General features: G+C 50.1%; 1 non-coding gene and 1 pseudogene across 1 annotated transcript; both read right to left on the reverse strand.

Annotated features, from left to right (window-relative positions):
- LOC147748769 (28S ribosomal RNA) overlaps nucleotides 1-274 on the reverse strand; it is a 2,179-nt pseudogene extending 1,905 nt beyond the window's left edge.
- Nucleotides 275-663: 389 nt separating this feature from the next.
- LOC147748770 (5.8S ribosomal RNA) lies at nucleotides 664-817 on the reverse strand. Its single transcript, XR_015300141.1, has one exon. It is a non-coding gene; the product is annotated as a 5.8S ribosomal RNA (ribosomal RNA).
- Nucleotides 818-20,572: the final 19,755 nt, after the last annotated feature.

The raw sequence follows: 20,572 nt of genomic DNA on the forward strand, positions 1-20,572 counted from the left end.
GGCTGCATTCCCAAGCAACCCGACTCCGGAAGACCCGATCCTGGTGCGCCGGGGGCCGCTACGGGCCTAACACCGTCCGCGGGGTGAACCTCGATCAGAAGGACTAGGGCCCCCTGAGCGGTGCCGGGGAGTCGGTCTTCTGTACGCCACATTTCCCGCGCCCGCCGCCGGGCCGGGATTTTGCGCTTGGCTCTTCCCTCTTCACTCGCCGTTACTGGGGGAATCCTGGTTAGTTTCTTTTCCTCTGCTTAGTAATATGATTAAATTCAGCGGGTCGCCACGTCTGATTTGAGGTCGTAGTCGGAAGAATGATGCTGGAGCGTCAAAGGGGGCTGCCGGGGAGAAGCAAGGTACCTGGCACCGCGCGCCCTCTTTCCCCGGATCACATCCGGAAGTGCTTCGCCCTCTCCGGGAAGCCGGCCGTGGAGGTGGGCACCCGAGGTGCGTGCGCGCGGGCAGCCAGGGGGACACCACAGACAGCCTCGCGCGGCACGCAGCCAGGTACCTTGGGACAGGCCCGGGGCAGACCGGTCGCCAGGCCCCTTCTCGGGGCCAGGCGCGCCGGCGGCGTACCTCCGCGGCAGGACCCGGCGAGGGACCCTGCCACGGGCGATCGGGGTCTGAACTTGTGGGGGGACAAAGGGGTGGCGATTGACGATCGAGCGACCCTCAGACAGGCATAGCCCCGGGAGGAACCCGGGACTGCCAGGTGCGTTCGAAGTGTCAATGATCAATGTGTCCTGCAATTCAAACTAATTCTCGCAGCTAGCTGCGTTCTCCATCATCGCGCGAGCCGAATGATCCACCGCCAAGAGTCACAGGCAACTTTTCGAAAACGTTCGCCCGCCTGCGGGTGCAGGAGAGGCGGGAGGAAGGCGACACCGTCCGTCCGCCGCCTGCGCGGCAAGACGGCCCCGGTGCCCCGTTCAAGGCTTCCCCTCTGGGAGTCAGACTGCACCATTGGGAGAAAAAAACACTGCCAGGCGCTCGGCCTGGGAGCCCCCGCCTACCCGCCCACCCACCAGCGGGCAAGGAAGGAAGGGGACTCCCAGTGCGACAGGGGCAGGCAGCCCCACAGCCACCGGTTCCTCCCAGGGTAACCGGGAGGGACCGCACAAGTCTTCTAACCCCTCGGCCTGGCCACAAGGGACCAGGTCAAACCGGGTACCTGGCATCAAGGGAGGGTCGCTCCACCTGCACATCAGCTGCCCGCCACCAGGCCGCCCGAGCCATGCCGTCGGGCTGGCAATTAGCCAACCACCGCCCTTGCCCGGGTCGGAGGCGCCGAAGGGTAGAGTCAGGCGTCTTCCCCCATCCCGCACGCCTCCCACCGAGAGTAGCCAAGGTCCACTCACAGGCCCTTGGCCCCTTCTCTTCCAGGCAGCCCTGCCACGCGAGAAGGGCCACTTCCCAGTCGCTGGGCCTTTTCGAGGGAGGGAGTGGTACCAGCCTGGGGATGCACTGCCATTCGGTTTCCCCCCACCCGAGGGGACGTCGTGCCGGGTGAACTTGGATTCCGTCTCGGAGAGGGACAGGGGACAGGGGCCGCCCCCTACCATCCTCGATCCCTCACACGTCGGTCGGGCAATCCCCGGGGGGAAGAGGCCCTCCGAAGTCCCGGTCCTCACCCAAGCGCCCCATGTGGCCGGGGAACGCTCCGCCGCCCAGGGCACGCCAGGGCAGGGCCGGGCCCTGTACCTATGATGTGCGCTTTCAGGAGGCGGCCGAGGGATTTGGGCTGGCGCCGTCGGTCGCTCGGGCCGCTCCGCCGTTAATGATCAATATGCAGGTTCACCTAGCGGCACAATACGAATTCCCCGGCTGTCCCTCTTAATCATGGCCCCAGTTCCGAAAATCAACAAAATAGAACCGGAGTCCTATTCCATTAGTCCTAGCTGAAGTATTCAGGCGACCGGCCTGCTTTGAACACTCTAATTTTTTCAAAGTAAACGCTTCGGACCCCCAGGACACTCAGTCAAGAGCATCAAGGGGGCGCCGAGAGGCAGGGGCTGGGACAGGCAGTAGCCCGCCTCGCGGCGGACCGCCAGCTCGATCCCAAGATTCAACTACTAGCTTTTTAACTGCAGCAACTTTAATATACGCTGTTGGAGCTGGAATTACCGCGGCTGCTGGCACCAGACTTGCCTTCCAATGGATCCTCGTTAAAGGATTTAAATTGTACTCATTCCAATTACATGGCCTCGAAAGAGTCCTGTATTGTTATTTTTCGTCACTACCTCCCCGAGTCGGGAGTGGGTAATTTGCGCGCCTGCTGCCTTCCTTGGATGTGGTAGCCGTTTCTCAGGCTCCCTCTCCGGAATCGAACCCTGATTCCCCGTTACCCGTGGTCACCATGGTAGGCACAGAAAGTACCATCGAAAGTTGATCGGGCCGTGCAATGGGCCCGAGGTTATCTAGAGTCACCAAAGTGGCCGGGCGAGCCTGAATTGGTCTTGGTCTGCTAAATGCATGTATCCCGGGAGGTCAGCGCTCGTCGGCATGTATTAGCTCTAGAATTACCACAGTTATCCAAGTAACAGATGGAGCGATCAAAGGAACCATAACTGATTTAATGAGCCATTCGCAGTTTCACTGTACCGGCCGTGTGTACTTACACGTGCATGGCTTAATCTTTGAGACAAGCATATGCTACTGGCAGGATCAACCAGGTAGCCGCACCTGACTACGGGGTGGGAGCCGCGTGCCCATCTCCCCGACCGGCAGCCTTCGTGCAACCCTCCGTCTCTCGGAAGCCTGTCAGGGGAAGGAGCCCACCCACCTGGGCGGGTGGGCTCACTGGAGGGGTGTGGAGAGGTGCGCCAGTCACATGGGCACCGGCAGGCCCAGCCGTCTCCCCCAGGAGGGAGAGGCGGGCCGAGGCGCAGCTTGAGCGAGACACAGGGGTGCCGGAGCCTGGCGGCAGCGGCACCCCTCGGAACATCATCATCTTTCTTTATTTCGGCAACATATTGCCATAAAATATACAAAAATATTACATTAAAAACAGATAAAATAGAAAGGTAAAAACATTATAAGACCAATTATAAAACAAGGGCCAGCCTCATACATATAGACATTGTTACTGTGATAGATTTGCAATTTAACTGTTGTCATACCTCCCCAATTAATAGGTGTCTTCTCTTGTGCCAAACTATTCCCAGATATTTGGCTATGGCAAAAACTATAAACCCAGATAAATCGGATTTGAAGACCCCATATGCATGCAGACATTGGGAGAACCCCAGGTTTTTACACACCGGGATAATCCATTGCCTCTTAGCCTGCACATAAGCATTGCAAAAGAACAGTATGTGCAACTCAGTTTCCTGCTCTAGTTTACACCCTGGACAGTGGCTTGGCGAGGACTCAGACCATTTACTGGTATAAGCTCGAATCGGCAATCTGCCGTACCTCCATTGTAGGTACAATTTCCTAATGGTGATTGGAAATATAACATCTAAAACAGGTTTGAGCCTGTAGATGTCCTTAGCCATTAGAAATGATTCCGTAAGGGTGCCCAGGCCTGTACTTTGTGAGTGTGCAGCAAGTTTACTTCCATGGTACAGTGTGGAAAGCCACTTCCGTGAGACCCTAGAACATGATGGCAGTGGATCGGACCATAAGGTGGGAAGTCCTATTCGCCCTAGTTCTTTTTTTATGTAATTTAACCAGGGGATTTTCCCAGCATTTGGGAGAGTAAGGATTTCCTGCAACTCTGACCTGTAGTTGAATAGCTCTGGTACAGACGATAACCTACGCCAAAAGGTTAGGGGCCGTAGGCCCAGATCTTCATCAAGGGGTCTTAGACTCAAATCGAGCCTCATTGGCAACAGAGGGGTGCTAAGAGGAAGTGATAAAAGCTGTCTAATAAATTTATTCTCTGTTGCTACTAAATCACGTTTACACGCGTAGCCCCAGAGTTCGCTTCCATACATACCCGCACCCCTGGCCTGTGCTCTATAGATCTCTAACGGTGGGCCAACCGGCTTAGTTGAAGATTTATTTTTGCTTATCAGCCTAATGATTCCTCCTGCTGTTTGGGCCAGTTTTAATTGAGATTTCTCCTGGTGGTGCCTCCACGACATCTTTTCATTTAGGGTGACCCCCTGATACTCAAAAGTTTGAACCCTTTCCAGCCTATTAGCACCGATATGCGGATTGAGGCGAGTTTTAGATGGAGGGTTGAAAACCATATATTTGGTTTTCAGTGCATTGATTTCAAGGCCGTGTTCTTGACAGAATGTCTCGAAACCATTGAGGACTCGCTGTATCCCCATGGGCGACTTGGAGAGCAGCAGGGTGTTGTCTGCGAACATAATAGCCGGCACCCTGCTGCCTGCGAGCTTGGGGGCATCGCTGTTTTCACCCCCATTCAGATGGGCAATGACCCCGTTGACATAGAGACAAAACAGGGTTGGTGCTAACACACAGCCCTGTCTTACCCCCCTGTCAACGGGGAATCTGTTGGATAGAGTTCCCTCCCTGCCACATCTGACCTGCGCAAAGTTATCTGTATGTAACCGGATGACTAGATTTAGAAGATGTTGCGGGACCCCCAGGTTAGAAAGCACGGACCAAAGTTTCATACGGGGTACAAGATCAAAGGCCGCTCGTAGGTCAACGAATACAGTATAGAGGCTGCCAGCCTCCAACTGTACCGTTTTCCAAAATAAGAGAGCGAGACGGAAAACTTGATCTATAGTAGATACTTTATTCCTGAACCCAGCTTGGTAAGGGCTCAGCACAGAGTGGTCTAGCATCCATTCTAATAGGCGATCCAAGATCAGCCTCACAAAAATCTTTTGTGGGACGTCAATTAAGCTGATAGGCCTATAATTGGCTGGGAGCAGAGGGGGACCCTTCTTAAAGATGGGGACAATCTCCGCCCCCAGCCAGGTACTAGGGACCGACATCCCTCCAAGGATTGCATTAAAAACCACCTGTAAGTATGGGGCCCAAACCATTGGTTCATGTATAAATAAATCGCCTGGGAGTTTGTCCAACCCTGGGGCTTTTTCTAGAGAGAGTCTAGAAATAGCTGCCCCAACCTCTGCCGTGGTAAATGTATCCCCTTCCAGAAATGGGATGAGGGTGGAACCTGCCATTAGGTCTGCTTGGCCCCCGGACTGATCTACATCAGCCTGCACATACAAAGATCAAAAATGGGCCTCCCACACACTAGGTGCAATATTAGCCTCAACTGCTGAAGTTGGATCAGCAGAGCCGCTTTTGACAATCTGCCATAATTTCCGGGCGTCTCTAGATTTGAGAGCACCCAGCATATCCAACCAGTTGTCATTGTCCCATTCGATCTTGGCGTTCTTGATAAGATGTTTGTACTTCTTCCTCTTAGCCCTGATCAGTACAGTATTATCATGTTGCTTCATGGCCTCCAATAGGTCAGCTTTGGCCTTCCTACAGGCAGCGTGATACCACGAAGCACGCATCTCCTTGCCTTTCTTTACCCTCCGTACCAGGTTCAGGACCTCGGCTAGGGTACCACATAACTCCAAATGAATATCCCCCAGTTCTCTATGGCTCTCCAAAGACGGGAATTGTTGAATAAGATTTTCAACTTTTTGTAAGACTGGGACAGTTTTGGCATACAGCCTCTGGATATCTTTGGGGTTTCCTATGATTTTGGGCCATCTAACTCTACGCCGATTGCTAGATAGGATCATGGTAGGCTCCATAAGACCATCGCCCCCCTGGGTGGCAATAGTAACACCCGGCACCGCAAATTTTAAGATCAGCGCATTATGGTCACTTTCATCTCGGGGGGTTACCTTGAAGTCCACAACTCTGACCCAATCACACGTTCCCACTAATATATAGTCCAGGCGAGAGTTGTGCCCTGGTTTATTAAAAGTCGGTTTAGGAGGGATATCTCCGTTGACCCGGCCATTGCAGCCCTTAAAGAGTTTACTAGGGTCAAGCACATAATTTGGGTGGCTAATGGTGTCCAAGACTTCACTGGAGGGCCCGCCAAGGGGGGGATTCCCCATTGGTCATCCTCCTCCATGGTTGCACCATCCAGAAATGATGGCAGCGGCTCGAATTGGCAGTTGAAATCTCCCCCTACCACATACGAGGTGCCATGCGGGATAGAACTCAGAAACAAGGCTAGTTCCTCAATTGAGACAGAGACATTTGCTATACCCACTGGTCTTGAATAAACATTGACCAGTGCCAGTTTGACGGCATTTGGCCACTCCAGAAGTACGCATTGGACGTCGACAGAGTTGGTTTCGAGGGACCTCGCCTTACACCCTAAGTGGGAGCCCACCCAGATAAGTAGTCCGCCAGACGGGCGTCCATCCTCCCCCCATTTCGCCGGGATTGAGAATGTGGCAAACCCCGAACGCCAATAGTCCTCACTAGCCCATGTCTCCTGGAAAAGGCAGACGTCTTGTGCATCTATAAATGACCCCCAATCAGGGGAGCCAAGTTTATTAACTAGTCCTGCCAAATTCCAGGAAACAATAGAGATAGGTCCCATAACACCCATATCTTTATTGGTGCAGTTGTTTGGCCCGTTTGCATCTAGATCAGGTAAGTCCTAAGTGACCTGCAAACGGTTCCGGGCACAAGGGGTAGTGATCCTGTCATTGGGACTGGGGGAAGATTTCTCACATGCCCCGGCTAGCATAAGTGGTCCATTATTGACTTCTCGGGCCCCATCTTTGCTCTGATCACCGATAGTGAGCGCCCCTATGTCTCCAATGCCGCTAGAGCCAGCTAAGCTAGTGCACCGCTGCTGTTTAGCCCCATCCCTGATACGATGTCAGTCGACCATGTCCAGGGAGCTGAATCTGTTGGGGTGCGAGAATTGACTATAAGGACCGTGATGGTAGGGCGAGTTCCAGTCACCTCTCCCACGGACTCTTAGTAGCGGCCTTAACCAGTCACCCCTGCGTGGTCGTCTGGGTGTTACCCATGACCAGCCCTCATCCGTCTCATCCCCAAACCGCTCAAATTTATCAGGATAAAAGGCTGACAGTGGCAGAGTTTGTATAGAGGTGTCTGGTGAAGCCACAGACCAGTTACAGATATGGGCCACCGTCCTCGGGTCCCTGAAATTTATCAGGACACAGTCACCAGAGGAATTTTTCCTTGTCGAACCCAACCACGGTACTCGCCTGACTAGCATAATTTCACTGGTGACCCCAGGGGGGAGAGGTCTATATTTATTTAACCAACTTAGGACTTTATTTTTCAGGGATGCGAAAGTTTCATTAACAGAAGTAGCAAGCTCAGAGACTCCGCTTAGGATAACCACAAACGGAGCTGCCTCAGGGGGAAGGTGAAAAGTTCGCTTATTACTGTGGGTTTTGCCCTCCGAGCCAATTTGCCCCTCTGTCACCATTGTCCTTGTTGTGCCCAAAGGTGGATTAATAGAAGGGATAGCAGGAGGGAGGGGTTGGGAAGATGGAGGTGGAATACTCGGGGGAGGGGGCACTACAGAATGGACTGGCCCCGCTACGATTGCAGCCCCATGATTATTATCCGACTTCCCCTGTTGGTGATTAACTGCCTTAAGATAATCTGCAGTAGCCCCTGTTGCTTCTTCTATTCTTGTAAGCCTGGCCTCCATTTGTGAGAGTCTAACTTCAAGCAGGTGAATTAGAGACTCAAGCAAACTGCCCAGATTGATATATTCTGCTGAGTCTTCACCCGCCCCTCGGAGACCATTGGCTGATGTTAGGCTAACTGAGTGTACTGGCTGATTTTGAACCTGTATATTAGCTTGGGTATGGGTATCCCGGGGTATGGGCTCACTTTCCTTCCTGCCCTTTTTATTATCTGTGAGGTTATGATGTTTAGGGACCTTCGCCTTTTTGCCCCCCGATGTATGTGGTCCACGCTTCCTTTTGGGGATTGCTCCTTCCCTATGCCCTTGATGGGGTCGATTGTGTAACCCATCATTCTCAATTACAGGTGGTGGGACTACAGTGCTTGGCGATGGGACTGACTCCGGATTAACAGAATTAATCAATGGGGAATCTCTCGGTTGAACCGCAGTACTTCCCTGGTTCAATGGAGTACTAATTAATACATTTGTCTCCACAGGAAGTTCCTGTCTAGTGGGAGTTAGGGCTTTGGCTATATGGCCTAGAGAGGAGTGCTTAGCGTTCTCAATTCCCTGGGAAAGTCTGCGTTCCAGGGTGGCAATTTCATGTGTCAGGAGCGAATTGGCTCTAATGATAAATTTGTCCATAGCGCCGACTGTGTGAACAACAGAATTAGCCGCTTTGCTCCTGGTTTCTCGCCCCGCCATGTTATATTCAAGTGGTCACAGTCCCTGTTCAGGGTCAAAGTCAAATCTTACCCCTGTGTAGTAGCTGAATGAATGTCCCAGCAACAACCTCAATCGGAGCCCCTGCACTCACCGGTCTGTTCGCCTTACCGGCCGGGGGGGGACTCTCCTCTTTGTGTCTTCGCTGGCGGCTGCTGCGAGAGCTCCCGCTCCTCGGGGATCTCTCTTCGCAATCCTCCTTCGCTCTCCGGGGCTCTCCCTCGCTCTTGGGAGCCCCGGGGGAGGGGGGTGTGAAGACGCCGACTTGCCTTCGGCGGTGCAGGAGTACGGGGTAGGCTCCCGTCTGCTTCCTGCTTTTGGGGGCACCACTTCCGGGTCGCGGCTGCGGCAGCCAATGGCAGCGCGGCCCGGGGGTGGGTAGGCGGGAACAATGCCTCACAGGGGATCCCCAGGCTGGCGGCGATGATATTGAGGGGTAGGCTCCCTCGGTAATTAAATAATAAAACGGGATGGCACCCGTTATAATTAAATTAATAATTAATTATGGCAGTTTCAAAGTGTAGAGGGATCCTCACGCCGGGGGATTCCTTCAGTCCTGGAATTGCAGCTCTGGGCTGCTGGTCACAAGGGGAATTACCACTCAGGAAAACCAGGCACTCCTGGCAAGTGAAAAGAAAGTGCTCTACAGCACCACAAAAGCGCTCCCAGGGGCCACAGGGCAGAGTCCAGGAAAGGTCCTTTAGCAAGGCAGGGGGCAGGGGGGCAAGGCTGGGCCCAGGATCCAGCTCACAGGGCTTCCAGGTAAGGAGGCAGTCCCTAGTGGCGGTATCCTCCTGGTGCCCAGCAGCGGCAGGGCCCCCTCTTCAGGTCAGGAACAAGAGAACCTTTTGCAAGGGAACACAGGCCCTTTTTTATACAGAAACCCTTTGTCCTTAGGTGCAGGGTGAAGGTAAAACCAGATGCAACTGGTTTTGGAGCACTTTGTTGTGCTCAGCCACCTTTTCCTTTCACTGGCCAGGCTAGGGACATTAGACACACCACAGGGGCGGAGCCAGCATTGTGTGTGGAAAGCCCAGCCCTATTCAGGTCCCAGGTGCATTCCTCCCCGGCCATCAACATGCAGATCTTCCATTCACCACTGGGGCAGACCCATCCTGACTCCTGGAGCCTGGCACACCAGCCAGCTCCAGCCAATCACACGCCAGCCAGTCACTTCACCTTAATTACACAGATATGCCAACTTCTAGAAGTGGTACTTCCACACTAGTCACATTCATGCCGCACACATCATCGCGCAGCATTTAATCACACGAGTCTGCACATACCAAACTCGAGCCTGCACACCCCACACATCCAGAACTACCAGGGACACATACATTCCCCATGCATTCCTATGGGAGGGCATGCCTATCTCACCACACCCACTCAGAGTGCGCACGCATTTTCCACTGGGATGCAGTGAAAGTGCGCAGAAGCCAAAACTAACTAACACTAAGGGCCCGATGTAGGTCGCCCAATTCCGGTCCGTAACGGCTGAAAATCTGTAATTTCGGCCGTTACCGGCCGGTATCTCGAAAATGAGATGTAGATGTAAAATAATTACCAAATCGGAAAATATGAATCAGTAAAAATCTGATTCTGTATTTACCGATTCCATATTTACCGAATCGGTATATACCTATTCCTTATTTACCGAGTCCTCATTTACCGAAACGGTAATTAAGAAACGGTAAAAAAGGCCCATCGAGATGTAGGAAAGGCCAAAAATACCAAATTTCATGAAATTCGGTATTTAAGAGTCGGTATGTACCATGGACTGAAAGCAGGTGGTAACCAGGTGCAGGCTATAAAAAAGGGCCAAAAATGCAACAGTGTTGCAAGAATGGCAGCATTCTATGTGATTGCGAGGCGACAAAGGCTACAGGCAGCAGGAGAGAGGGTCTGGCTAAGGGAGGAGCAGGTCTACAGACAGAGGATCACCATATTCCAACTGACTGAGCCTGAGATAAAGCAGAGGTACACCCCAGACCATCCTGGACATAATTAGGGACCTCAAGCTCCTGCCTTCATCTCTTCTAGTCTGAAGCGATATGTGCCCCTGAGAGATCTCCGCTCCACCTCACACAATCTTCTAGTAATTCCTAAAATCAAACGCAAAAAGCACGGTGGCCTTTGTTTTTCTTTTCTGGCCCCCAAAATCTGGAATTCCCTCCTGACTGCTTTCCGACACTGCCCTACCTATGATTGCTTTCGTAGGATGTTGAAAACCTTCCTCTTTCAGTCAGCGTTCGAGTAACCCCCGTTCCAGCCCTCCGCATTTGTTATGAGCGCCATGAAACCGTCTGGTGACCGAGCGCGGTACAAATAATTTTAACATAACATAACATAACCTCCACCCATACCTGGATCACCCAACACCCAGGGCCCTCGCCATTCCACCCCATGTGCAGGTACTGTGTAGCCTACACCTGCTTGCCTATGGGAGCTACCAGAGTGTGATTGCTGCAGTTGGTGGTGTATCCCAGAGCTGCCTGTCCTGTTTCTTCAGGAAGTTTCCTGGATGCCATGACGCAGAGAATGGAACATTACAGCCTGTTCCCTGACACACCTGCGGAACTTGCAAAAACTAAAACTGACTTCTATGGACTGGCACACTTCCCACATGTGATAGGCTGCATAGATGGCACCCATATTCCACTATGCCCACCTGCAGCCACTGAACACATCTACAGAAATCGTAAGTCGACACACTCCATCGATGTGCAGGTGATATGCAATGCTGCCAACATCATCACTGACATAGTGGCCAAATATCCAGGGAGCACGCACGACTCCTACATATTCCAGAACAGCGGAATATACACACGTCTTGTTGCTGGAGATTTTGGTGATGGATATCTGCTAGGTAAATAAGTGTAACACACCCTGATATGAATGGCAGATGTATGTGTCATGTGTATGTAACTCATGGACCTATCATTCTCTCCTAGGCGATAGTGCATATATGCCCTGCGTTCCTTTGTGCTCAAACAATACCTCAATCCAACTTACAGAGCCGAAAGGCGTTACAATGTGGCACACAGGTCAACTCGCAACGTAGTGGAGCGCACATTTGGACTCCTCAAGAGCAGGTTTTGCTGCCTCCACAAGAGTGGAGGAGCACGACATTACACCCCCATCATGTGTTGCAAGATTATAGTGACCTGTGCTATGTTGCACAATCTTGCCACCAAAGAAGGCACAGAGGTGGAGGTAATTAAACAACAGGGGGTGGTGATGGACAGAGTTTCTGAATTAAGCAGAATACTCTCACCCAGTCAAGAGATCAGGGCTTAATCCAACACCAGCAGTGCTTAATTTGTAAAATATGAAGTGCAGGTGCTCACATTTTTTTAGGAGGCCACACCCACTTCCCTCGGCTCCACCCACTTACTCTAAAAGCTCCACCCACATCCTCAACGGGCACTTCTGACTCTCAAGTTTCAGAAAACTAGCACATGGTGGCAAAGGTTCATTTAGTGGACCCCGGACAGATGCAATATGGGAGCTTCCATGCAAAATGGTGGCTGAAGTGAAGCAGCATGACAGTTACAAGCATTGGGTGCTTTACAGTCCCTATCTCAAAGGAAAGTAAGAGAGACAATGTTTACAGGGAGATGCCTTTTACCATTTTTAGGTCAGGATTACATGCTCTTCCCCACTTGAAAAGGTCTATCTCTTTGTTTCACAGAATGGCAGCACTTCATGTAGATCTCCATTGAACAGCTCCAGCCAACCCTTTCCCTTAATTTGTGCACATTTTTTTCGTTACAGCTTTCTTCCTGTTTCACTGTTTTTCAATATTTCTCTTTCTTTTCCCTTTTCATGTTTTTGTCTCTCTGCTTTGGGTGAAAGTCTGATTAAGAAAAATAGGTAGCGGTCCCCAAAATAAGTGCTGGTGGGCCCCACCTGCAACAGCCAGTACAAATTAAGCACTGGGAAAGCATATGTAATCTACCTTTCCATCAAGGTCACAGGCACCAACTTCCCAACTAGGTTTAGTCCTCACTCACCAGTACTTATTTATTTTGAATATTCATATATACCCAGAATGTGCCAGTGCTCATAGGGTTAACACATAAGCCAAACATTGCCATACAGTAGATATAGCAGTAATTGTACGCACTAGAAAGAGTAGCTGCACTGTTTGAAATTAAAGAGGGGAGTTTAGGAACTCACTATGGCTGCACTTCCAGGTATATTAGAAGTGGTGCATAAAGGCGCCAGCGCTAACTGCAGTCTCACTTAACATACTGGCTGCTTTCTCAATCACAAGTGAACGGAATGCACCTAGACACTGCATATGGCAGTGTGCTAAAGATTGTTGAAACCATACACTAATGCCAGATCCCAAACAGCAAAAAGAAGCTTCAATGTAAAGTCACTACTGGCTGAGGATAAATCTGCACTTATAGGCAGAGCAGAGGAATGCACTCTCAATAATTATGACCTAATCACAAGCCCTGCTAATGTTTCTGTTCTTTTTACAGACTAACATATAATTTCTCCACATAACATCACAGATAAACAGAATATGCCATTCACGAAGGGAGCAATGAGTTTTATTTATTTTTATACTTCACACGCAAACTGCAAATATTGAAATGGTACACAGAAGGCTAGTAAAAACTCAGAGGCCCTGAATTGTAATAATTATCCAGCCATCCCCTTCAAGTAAACTACTCCATCATTCAGTCAGAGTCCCTGTCAGCACTGAGTTGAGGAAAGAAGCACGGAAAACGGACCCCTTTGCAGGCCAGACGTGGTGAGGAACCAATTTTTTGGGTGGGGGTGGGGGGGGGGGGGGGGGGGCAAGAAACTGCTGGTTACTCAGATCGAGAGCTGTGGCAGCCTTACTGGACAAGAGTTAGGAATAAATACCAACTCTACTTAAGTGTGCAAGCAATTTTTAGTTCAACATGTTTTCATGAGACGAAAGAGAGTCTGCCTTGAGACACTACAATTTCCAGAACCAACCATTCAAGCTAATAAAGATTTAAGGAAATGTTAGCTACCATGGATGGGATCGAAGAAGACAGTGCACAATCACAGCACATGTATGGAGTATGAGAGGGTCACCAGTGTAAGAAGAATGTAAAGCAGAGGGACAATAGAAGATAGAGAACCTTTTATAGATGTTCATATTATGTTACTTTGGGGGACTGGTCCACGGTATAAAAAACTACAAAAAAATGAATATATACAGCGAGAGAGGTAAAGAAAAGAGAGTCAATGAATAAGAATGAGAGAGGAAGGTGAGAGGAATCCGGTGGCGAATAGAGGGAAGTATAGAGAAATAGGGAGAGAAACATGCAGAGAATGGAGAGAGTCATACAGTGAGGCACAGAGAGTGAGTGAGGGAGGGTAACTAAAGGACAAAAAATATATATTTCCTGACCAGATCCCATATATGGATTACCAATAACTTCTTGAAGTGATAAATCATTAAAATAGAAATTCTGATTGCCACCAAGGAATCGGATATTTAAAATAAGGTAGAGTGGCCCCAGATCATGTGCTCTGTGCTAAATCTGCCATTAGAACGCGAGGTTTCCAAAGTTTCAAATTTCCGCTTACTCTATCAGAAAACACCTAAAATGTGGCTTCCCTGGCCTGACCCCAGGTGGGGACACATCCATGTTGCAACTTGTGAAGCACCGCTACACAATTTCAGAACGCAATCACTTGTTTTTTTAATTTGGGAAGGTTAAACTGCAGGGATTTAGCCATTTCGAAGCAGTAAACTGTTTCGGGGAGTGGGAGCCTGGGGGATACTTCAGGCCCAGGGCAGGGGCCGGGCAGAGGCTACATTAGCACTAAGACTAGACAATTGCAGGTAGAGGGGCCCAGAAGCAATGGAAGTTGAGTAAAGAAACATGCCAGTGTTAGCGAAAGTAAAATCATACCCCCTCTGATCTCCAGTGTCATCGCAGGGTTGACTCCTTTTCTCATCCTTAGTCCGTCAACATACTTCTGTTTGCTCCTGAAGCGCGAGGATATAGGCAGGCAGTGTAAAAACGACAGGAAAGTAACCAGCGTTCTAAGAAATCTGTTTATATACTGACCCTTTGCATGCCTTCCTGAGCCTTGAGTGAGCAGGTGCCTCCCCTTGCTACCTCTCACTCACTCAGCGAATCCTGCAGTTGGGGACCTCTAGTGCATGGTTTTCATTCTAAGCCGGGCTCAGCCAGCACTCTCACACCGGCTCCTTCACAGCCCCTAGGCGTGACCTACGTCCCCCCGAATGAACCAACACTTCTCCTGCTGGAGGAGGACTGGGGCCTTTAACTAAACCCCGGCCGGCCGGGCCCTTCATCCTTAAATGATATATGTGACCAGGAGTCACGCATATTACCCGGAGCTCTCCAGGTTGGCGTGCAATCAGGGGTCAGAATCGAGCCAAGACGCAATGTCACGATATCAGAGAATGGGCCAATTGAAAGCGGCGCACGGACAGTCACTGAGGTCAGGGCTCACATAATAATTGCACTAAAAAGGAACACTCTGTGCAGTACACTTTAGAACTGTTATTTCAGGAAAAAAGGCAAAGTCATCTGCAGGTTACATCAGAAGCATTTGCTTGTATTAACCAGTCTTTTCTATATTCCTAGAAAACTTTAGGTGTTTTTATCTGGATGGTTAAATTGTTAACACGGGCTAGAGGCCTAATAAACAATGCAAAGTAAAAACTACCGTTTGAAAACAATTACTGCGTTATTGCAATCACAGCACGCCAAGTCGAGCAGTGACACTGAATGCCAAAATACTTTATCGGAACAATTTCAATTTAATGATTATCAATTGAGATCAATAGTCAGTATGTTGGCCATCCTGAAAACCGAATGGAGTAACAATAGGCTGGCTCGAAGGATTCAGGCCCAATTACAACAACTGACCTTTAGCAATTGCCAGTACTTTGGCACAACTCAAATACCAAAGGCCGATAGATTCATTTCTGCCTGTAAAAATACCTTTTAGAAATCCATAGGTTCATTGGCACCGTCACAGACTCGCACCTCCTCCCACCTCCCCCCTCGTCCACCGGAATGAAAGGAAAACAAAGTGTGGGAGCTGATCGGGTCACCTAAGCTTAACTTAAAACTGTAAGTGCTTAGTGGTACTCTGCTTAACTTAATTTATTGTATTTTCAGTTCTTACCGTTATTCGTGGTGGGGCCGGTCGGCAGGCTGAGGCAAGGAGTGTCAGACACACACACTGCTAGCCTGGGCTGGCTAGCTAGCTGCACACCGCACTGGCACTGCTCAACTCAACTGTACTTTGCTGCGTTCTGCCTGCTTGATATCTAGCAGCAGGCCGCAGTCTGCGGTGCCAGCGCCAGCGGCCCAGCCCAGTAGAGACACCCGACCCATGGCTGGCTGCAGTGCCCGCCACCAGACCGTCACGGACGTCACCTGCACTGCACAGCCCAGGGTCAGCTCTGCCCTTCGGCTTCTTCCTCGTCGTCTTTGGTGCCGGGCTAATCTAGGATGACTCTAGTCTTGGCCAGTACTGCTCTTCGCGTGGGGAGTGGGAGCTGCCGCCTGCCGCTGTAACTGCGCAGCGCGGTGGTTATGCTGGGGCGTGGCTAGCCTGTGGCTGGTAACTGGTGGCAGCCTAAGCCAAAATGAAAAAAATCTGCACGCGCTACCGCGCTCACGCACAGCCCCTACCCCCATCAGAACCTCCAGCCCGGCACCACCTGGCAACTTCCGTTCCGAGGCCCCTGGCCCTCCCACCCTGTGTCAAACAGAAACTATAAACAACTCCGCAGCCGGCCGGCCGCCAGGCGCCATGAAGATGAAAAAATCATGAAACGAAAGTTAAACTTACTACTTCAGTTTTCTAACACAGACACAGTCGCATATTATATATTATTTATTAAATATTCGCTTTGGACTGGAGTTGGCCTGGGCAGGGGCAGCTGAGGGTGCCTGCCTGGGCTGCTACGCTACCTGCACTGTCACGTCACCAGCACCTATGATAAAGAAGAGAGTGTCACAGTTGCGGCGGCGGCTGACTAACTTGCAAGTTGCAACACTAAACGGTTACCCGGTCCCAAACGCCGTGACGGTGACACACATGATTGATGATGAGAGTGACTCGGAGTCGACGGCCGGCGGCGAGCTATGAACACACGCTGCGGGGGCCAGGGTGGGCTGTGGCTGCACGTTCAATGAAGAAAGTTATATTTATTTTTTACAGGCAGCAGTCAAGATTCATAGACCCGGCCCTGATATTTAAGTGCCGGTGCTGAGCACCGGATAGCACCGGCACAAATTAAGCACTGAACACCAGAGGTGGAGGTGACACATCACAAGGACATTGATGATGACCAAGAACATGTAGACCCCCAAGCAGCAGGAGCAGCAGCGACAGATGGCAGATTGAGACGGACAGAGATTACACGTCGATATTTCTAGGTAATGTATGACACACAGACAGGAATAGTGTTTGACAATTGTAGTTTAATATTCACTACATCTGTAACATAATAGAGAAGTCATTGTCCTTAAATGTCCATGTGCACGACTGCATGTGCTCAGTTGACGTGACTGTGAGCAGTCCTGTGCATTTCTGGCAATGTTTAATGCTTACGCCCACGCACTACATTCCGGGATTGACGTGAAAGGGATTCCAAATCTTGGCTGGGGCCTGACTCAGCATTGCTGTGCCTGACGCTCCTGCGCACCTCTGGTACAGGTGTGCTGAAGCCACTCCTGCTGGTGAACCCCTCTGTCTCCTCCACACCCGTGTCACCAGCATTGCCTGTTTGAGTTGTGAGCATCTGCTCCATCACAGAGGTCACTCTTCCCATGCCCCTTGTCAAGTCTGTGCAGCAGTGCACAATTGCATCCTGCATGGAAATTGAGCGGCGGCACAGTAGGGATGTGGATGTAGCAAATCTGTTTAGTGCCTTGGACTGCTGCGCATATACTGCCGCTCCCTGCGACGCTCAAGTTGATCCCTGTCCAACTTATCAGACAGTACACCCATGTAGGTAGAGATGTCTGACATCCCCTTGGAAATTGCCTCCAAACTACAGGCAATGTGGCCTATTCCCTTGTCAATGTTTGTCATTTTGTTGTTCATGCTGCGCACCTGCCTATGCACGGCCATCAGTGCCTTGGCCTGCACGCTCTCTACTTTGACCATTGTGGCCTCCAGGCCACAGAATACGCTCCCACCTTCCTGCCCATCGCCAGCCTCACATGCCCTTCTGCCAAGGACACTGGTGCGCGCAGCGCCAGCAGTAATCTGTGATCTGGCCTTGTCAGCCACAGGTGCAGTTGTCTGATCTACAACATCATCCTCCTCCTCATCAGAGGTTTGCAGGATCCTCTGAGGGGGCACATCAGCCCTACTTGTCCTTCTCTGCATGGTCGGCCTGGAAGTTGGTTTGGGTGTAAATGGTGTGCTTTCCACCTCTGGAGAGCCAACAATAGAGGTGATAGCGGGACAGGTGTTGAGGCTCGCTCTGGTGTTGAGGCTTCCTGGGTTGTGTTGTTGCCTCCTTCTACAGCGCTATGACCTGCGCTTTGTTTCTCCTTCTCACTTCTCTTAGTTGCTGGTGCCCTCTCCTCCCTTGGTGGTGCTGAACAGCGTGAGGACTCTCCTGTGGAATTAAATTGACATAGGGTCAATGTTGTTGTTCACCTGTGTGTACTTCTTAAATAAATACTTTACACACCTTTGTCCAGTGTACATTGTGTGTTTGGAGATGTGTGTGGCATGCCTTGCTGAGTCTTGTGGTGTATGCATTGCATGTATGTACTCATGACTACGTCTCCCATGATGCATTGCTGGCCCCAAGTATGAGCTGTTCTGCAGTGTCATGACTCTACACAGTGGGGTACGGGTTCAGGGTAATGGTTGTGGATTAGGGTACATGCATCTTACCTTTTTTCTTTGTTGCTCTGGCTGTACTGTCCAGGTCTCCAATCCCATGGATGCATTCTGGCTCCATGGTGGTTTCTACAAGCTCCTCCATCTCAGAAAGTTTTGGTGCTTTGCTCGACCACCTCCTGTCAAACGAGCATCCTTTTTTTGGGCGGCAATCTTCTTTTTGGTTATGATGCGCAGGTCATACCATCGCTTTTTAATGTCCTCGATCTCCCGGTGCGTCACACCAATGGTATTGACTTTGCCCTGTATGCCAAGCCATATGTTCCTCTTCACAGACTCTGCAACATGCAGAGACTGTCTTCCAAATATTTGGTTGTAGTGACTTACTATTTCTTCTACAGCCACCTGCAGTTCTGCTGGGCTGAACTTTATCTTTCTTTTGCGCTCCCCACCATCCTTTTGCCCTTCCTGGGACTCCATTCTGTAGCACTGCTTGGCTCTGGATGCTCAGCTCCTCTCACTTCAGCTCAATTGTTTGTACAGTTCCTGTGCACCTGCATGGGTGTGGCCACTCCCAGGTACTGGGGAGGGGTGCTTCATTCTGATTGGTTGGATTCTCTGGGCCTTGGTTGTGGGGTGTGTTGGGTGATCCTGATTGGTTGGCAGGCTCACATGTCGAATTTCAAACTGCTGTTTCGGTATTTTCCGAATCGGTAAATTCCGATATGGTAAATTCCGATTCGGTAAAATCCGAATCGGTAAAACCCATTCATTCCTATGGGCCTCCTGGCCCATAGGTTCTGAATGGGTTTTACCGATTTGGAATTTACCGCTTCGGAATTTAACGATTCAGAATATACCGAATTCAGATACCGAGTCATTCCGTATCGGTAAATTTTACCGATTTTTTTACCTACATACCATTTTCCGATTCTGAATTACCGATTCGGTATGAGTCGGTATTTAAGAATTGGAAAATACAAATTACCTACATCTGGCGCTAAATCACATATAACAAGCAAAAAGTTTAGGGGTGAAACTGCCAGAAGGGCCAAGTCCAACAGTGAAACATTGATCAGCCAATTCACACCCACAGGTCAGACCTGGAAAGGCTAAATCAGGCAGACCCATTGTAGTGACCGTATTTTTGGCTCTATTTCTGAGTGATGGTGACTTTAAGCTTGCTACCATCCTGAATCTCTATTCTTGCCTTATGTTGGTCCTTTTCAGGCCTTTTTCCAGACCTAGAAGCATAAACTAGAGGATAGCTGCTTAAAATGATGATAGATCCCTTATTCTTGACTCTAATCCATCTATTGCCTATTGGCTTTGACATAATTATGTGTCCTTTCATCATCCTACCTATAGTAGACGGTGGATCCTGTAGTCCTGACTTTATAATACATATTGGTATGGTTTGTGTATGTACTCTGACAGAGCTAAGTGTTATTTCATCCTTCTCAGGCCTACAAGGCCCAGAACTAGAGAGACTCCATTTTGCTTTTTGTCCCTGCAGACTGAGATGCTTGCAGGGTAAAGGTGATGTTTTAGTTATGAGGTGTTGTTCGCCCTTTGCGAACTGGAGAGAACCGGCCAGAGCTGAATCTAATCAGGAAGTGTCTCTGGGCTCAGGTCTCTAGACGAAACAAGCAGCTGGTCACTGTGGGAGCATCTAGAGCAAGGAGCCTGGTACATGGAATCGGTGGGAGGAGGCTGCTGGCTGGAACTTTCCATGAGGAGAGAGTATTCCATATTAGTGAAGTGCAGAGGCGGAGTCAATCAGAAGGAGTTGGAGCAGAGGAGAGAAGAAGACAGTCGATGCTTGGAACAGAGAGAAGTCAGTTTGTCAGTTTGTCAGTTAGTCAGTTTGTGAGTGAGTCAGTTGGAGCAGAGGAGAGAAGAAGACAGTCGATGCTTGGAACAGAGAGAAGACAGACGGACAGTCAGTGAGTTGGAACCAGAGAGAGAAGTCAGACGCAGTTGTGAGCAGATGGTGTTTTGAACAGAGAGAAGTGAGATGATGTTTGGAACTGAAGGAAGCAGTCAGAAGCAGTTACCTATCAGAAGGAGTTGTGATCAGCTGGAGTCTGAAGTGATGCCTTTTGGAAGAGACTGAAGTTATATCATGGATTAGTCTGTGGGAGCAGCTGGAGTGAATTGGACATTGGAGCTGAGATAATCAGACAGAGTGAAGAAGCTAGTGGAGCGAACGGTTATCAGAGCGGCAGAAACTATTAGACTGAAGCTGGAAGGTGGAGAGAGTTCGTGGGGGAGAGGAATCCAGTGCAGAGTGATCAGCGCAGATGCGTGTCCAAGAGTGCAGGGGAGGATCTGAGACGAACTAAGGCACAGACGAGAGAGGAACCCAGATGACAGCTAGAGCAAGACTTCATACTAATCAGGTGATACCCTTCCTGTTATACAGTTTGCTTT

Source organism: Lissotriton vulgaris, chromosome 1_1 (genome assembly GCF_964263255.1).
Source record: "Lissotriton vulgaris chromosome 1_1, aLisVul1.2, whole genome shotgun sequence".
Classification (NCBI taxonomy): Eukaryota; Metazoa; Chordata; class Amphibia; order Caudata; family Salamandridae; genus Lissotriton; species Lissotriton vulgaris.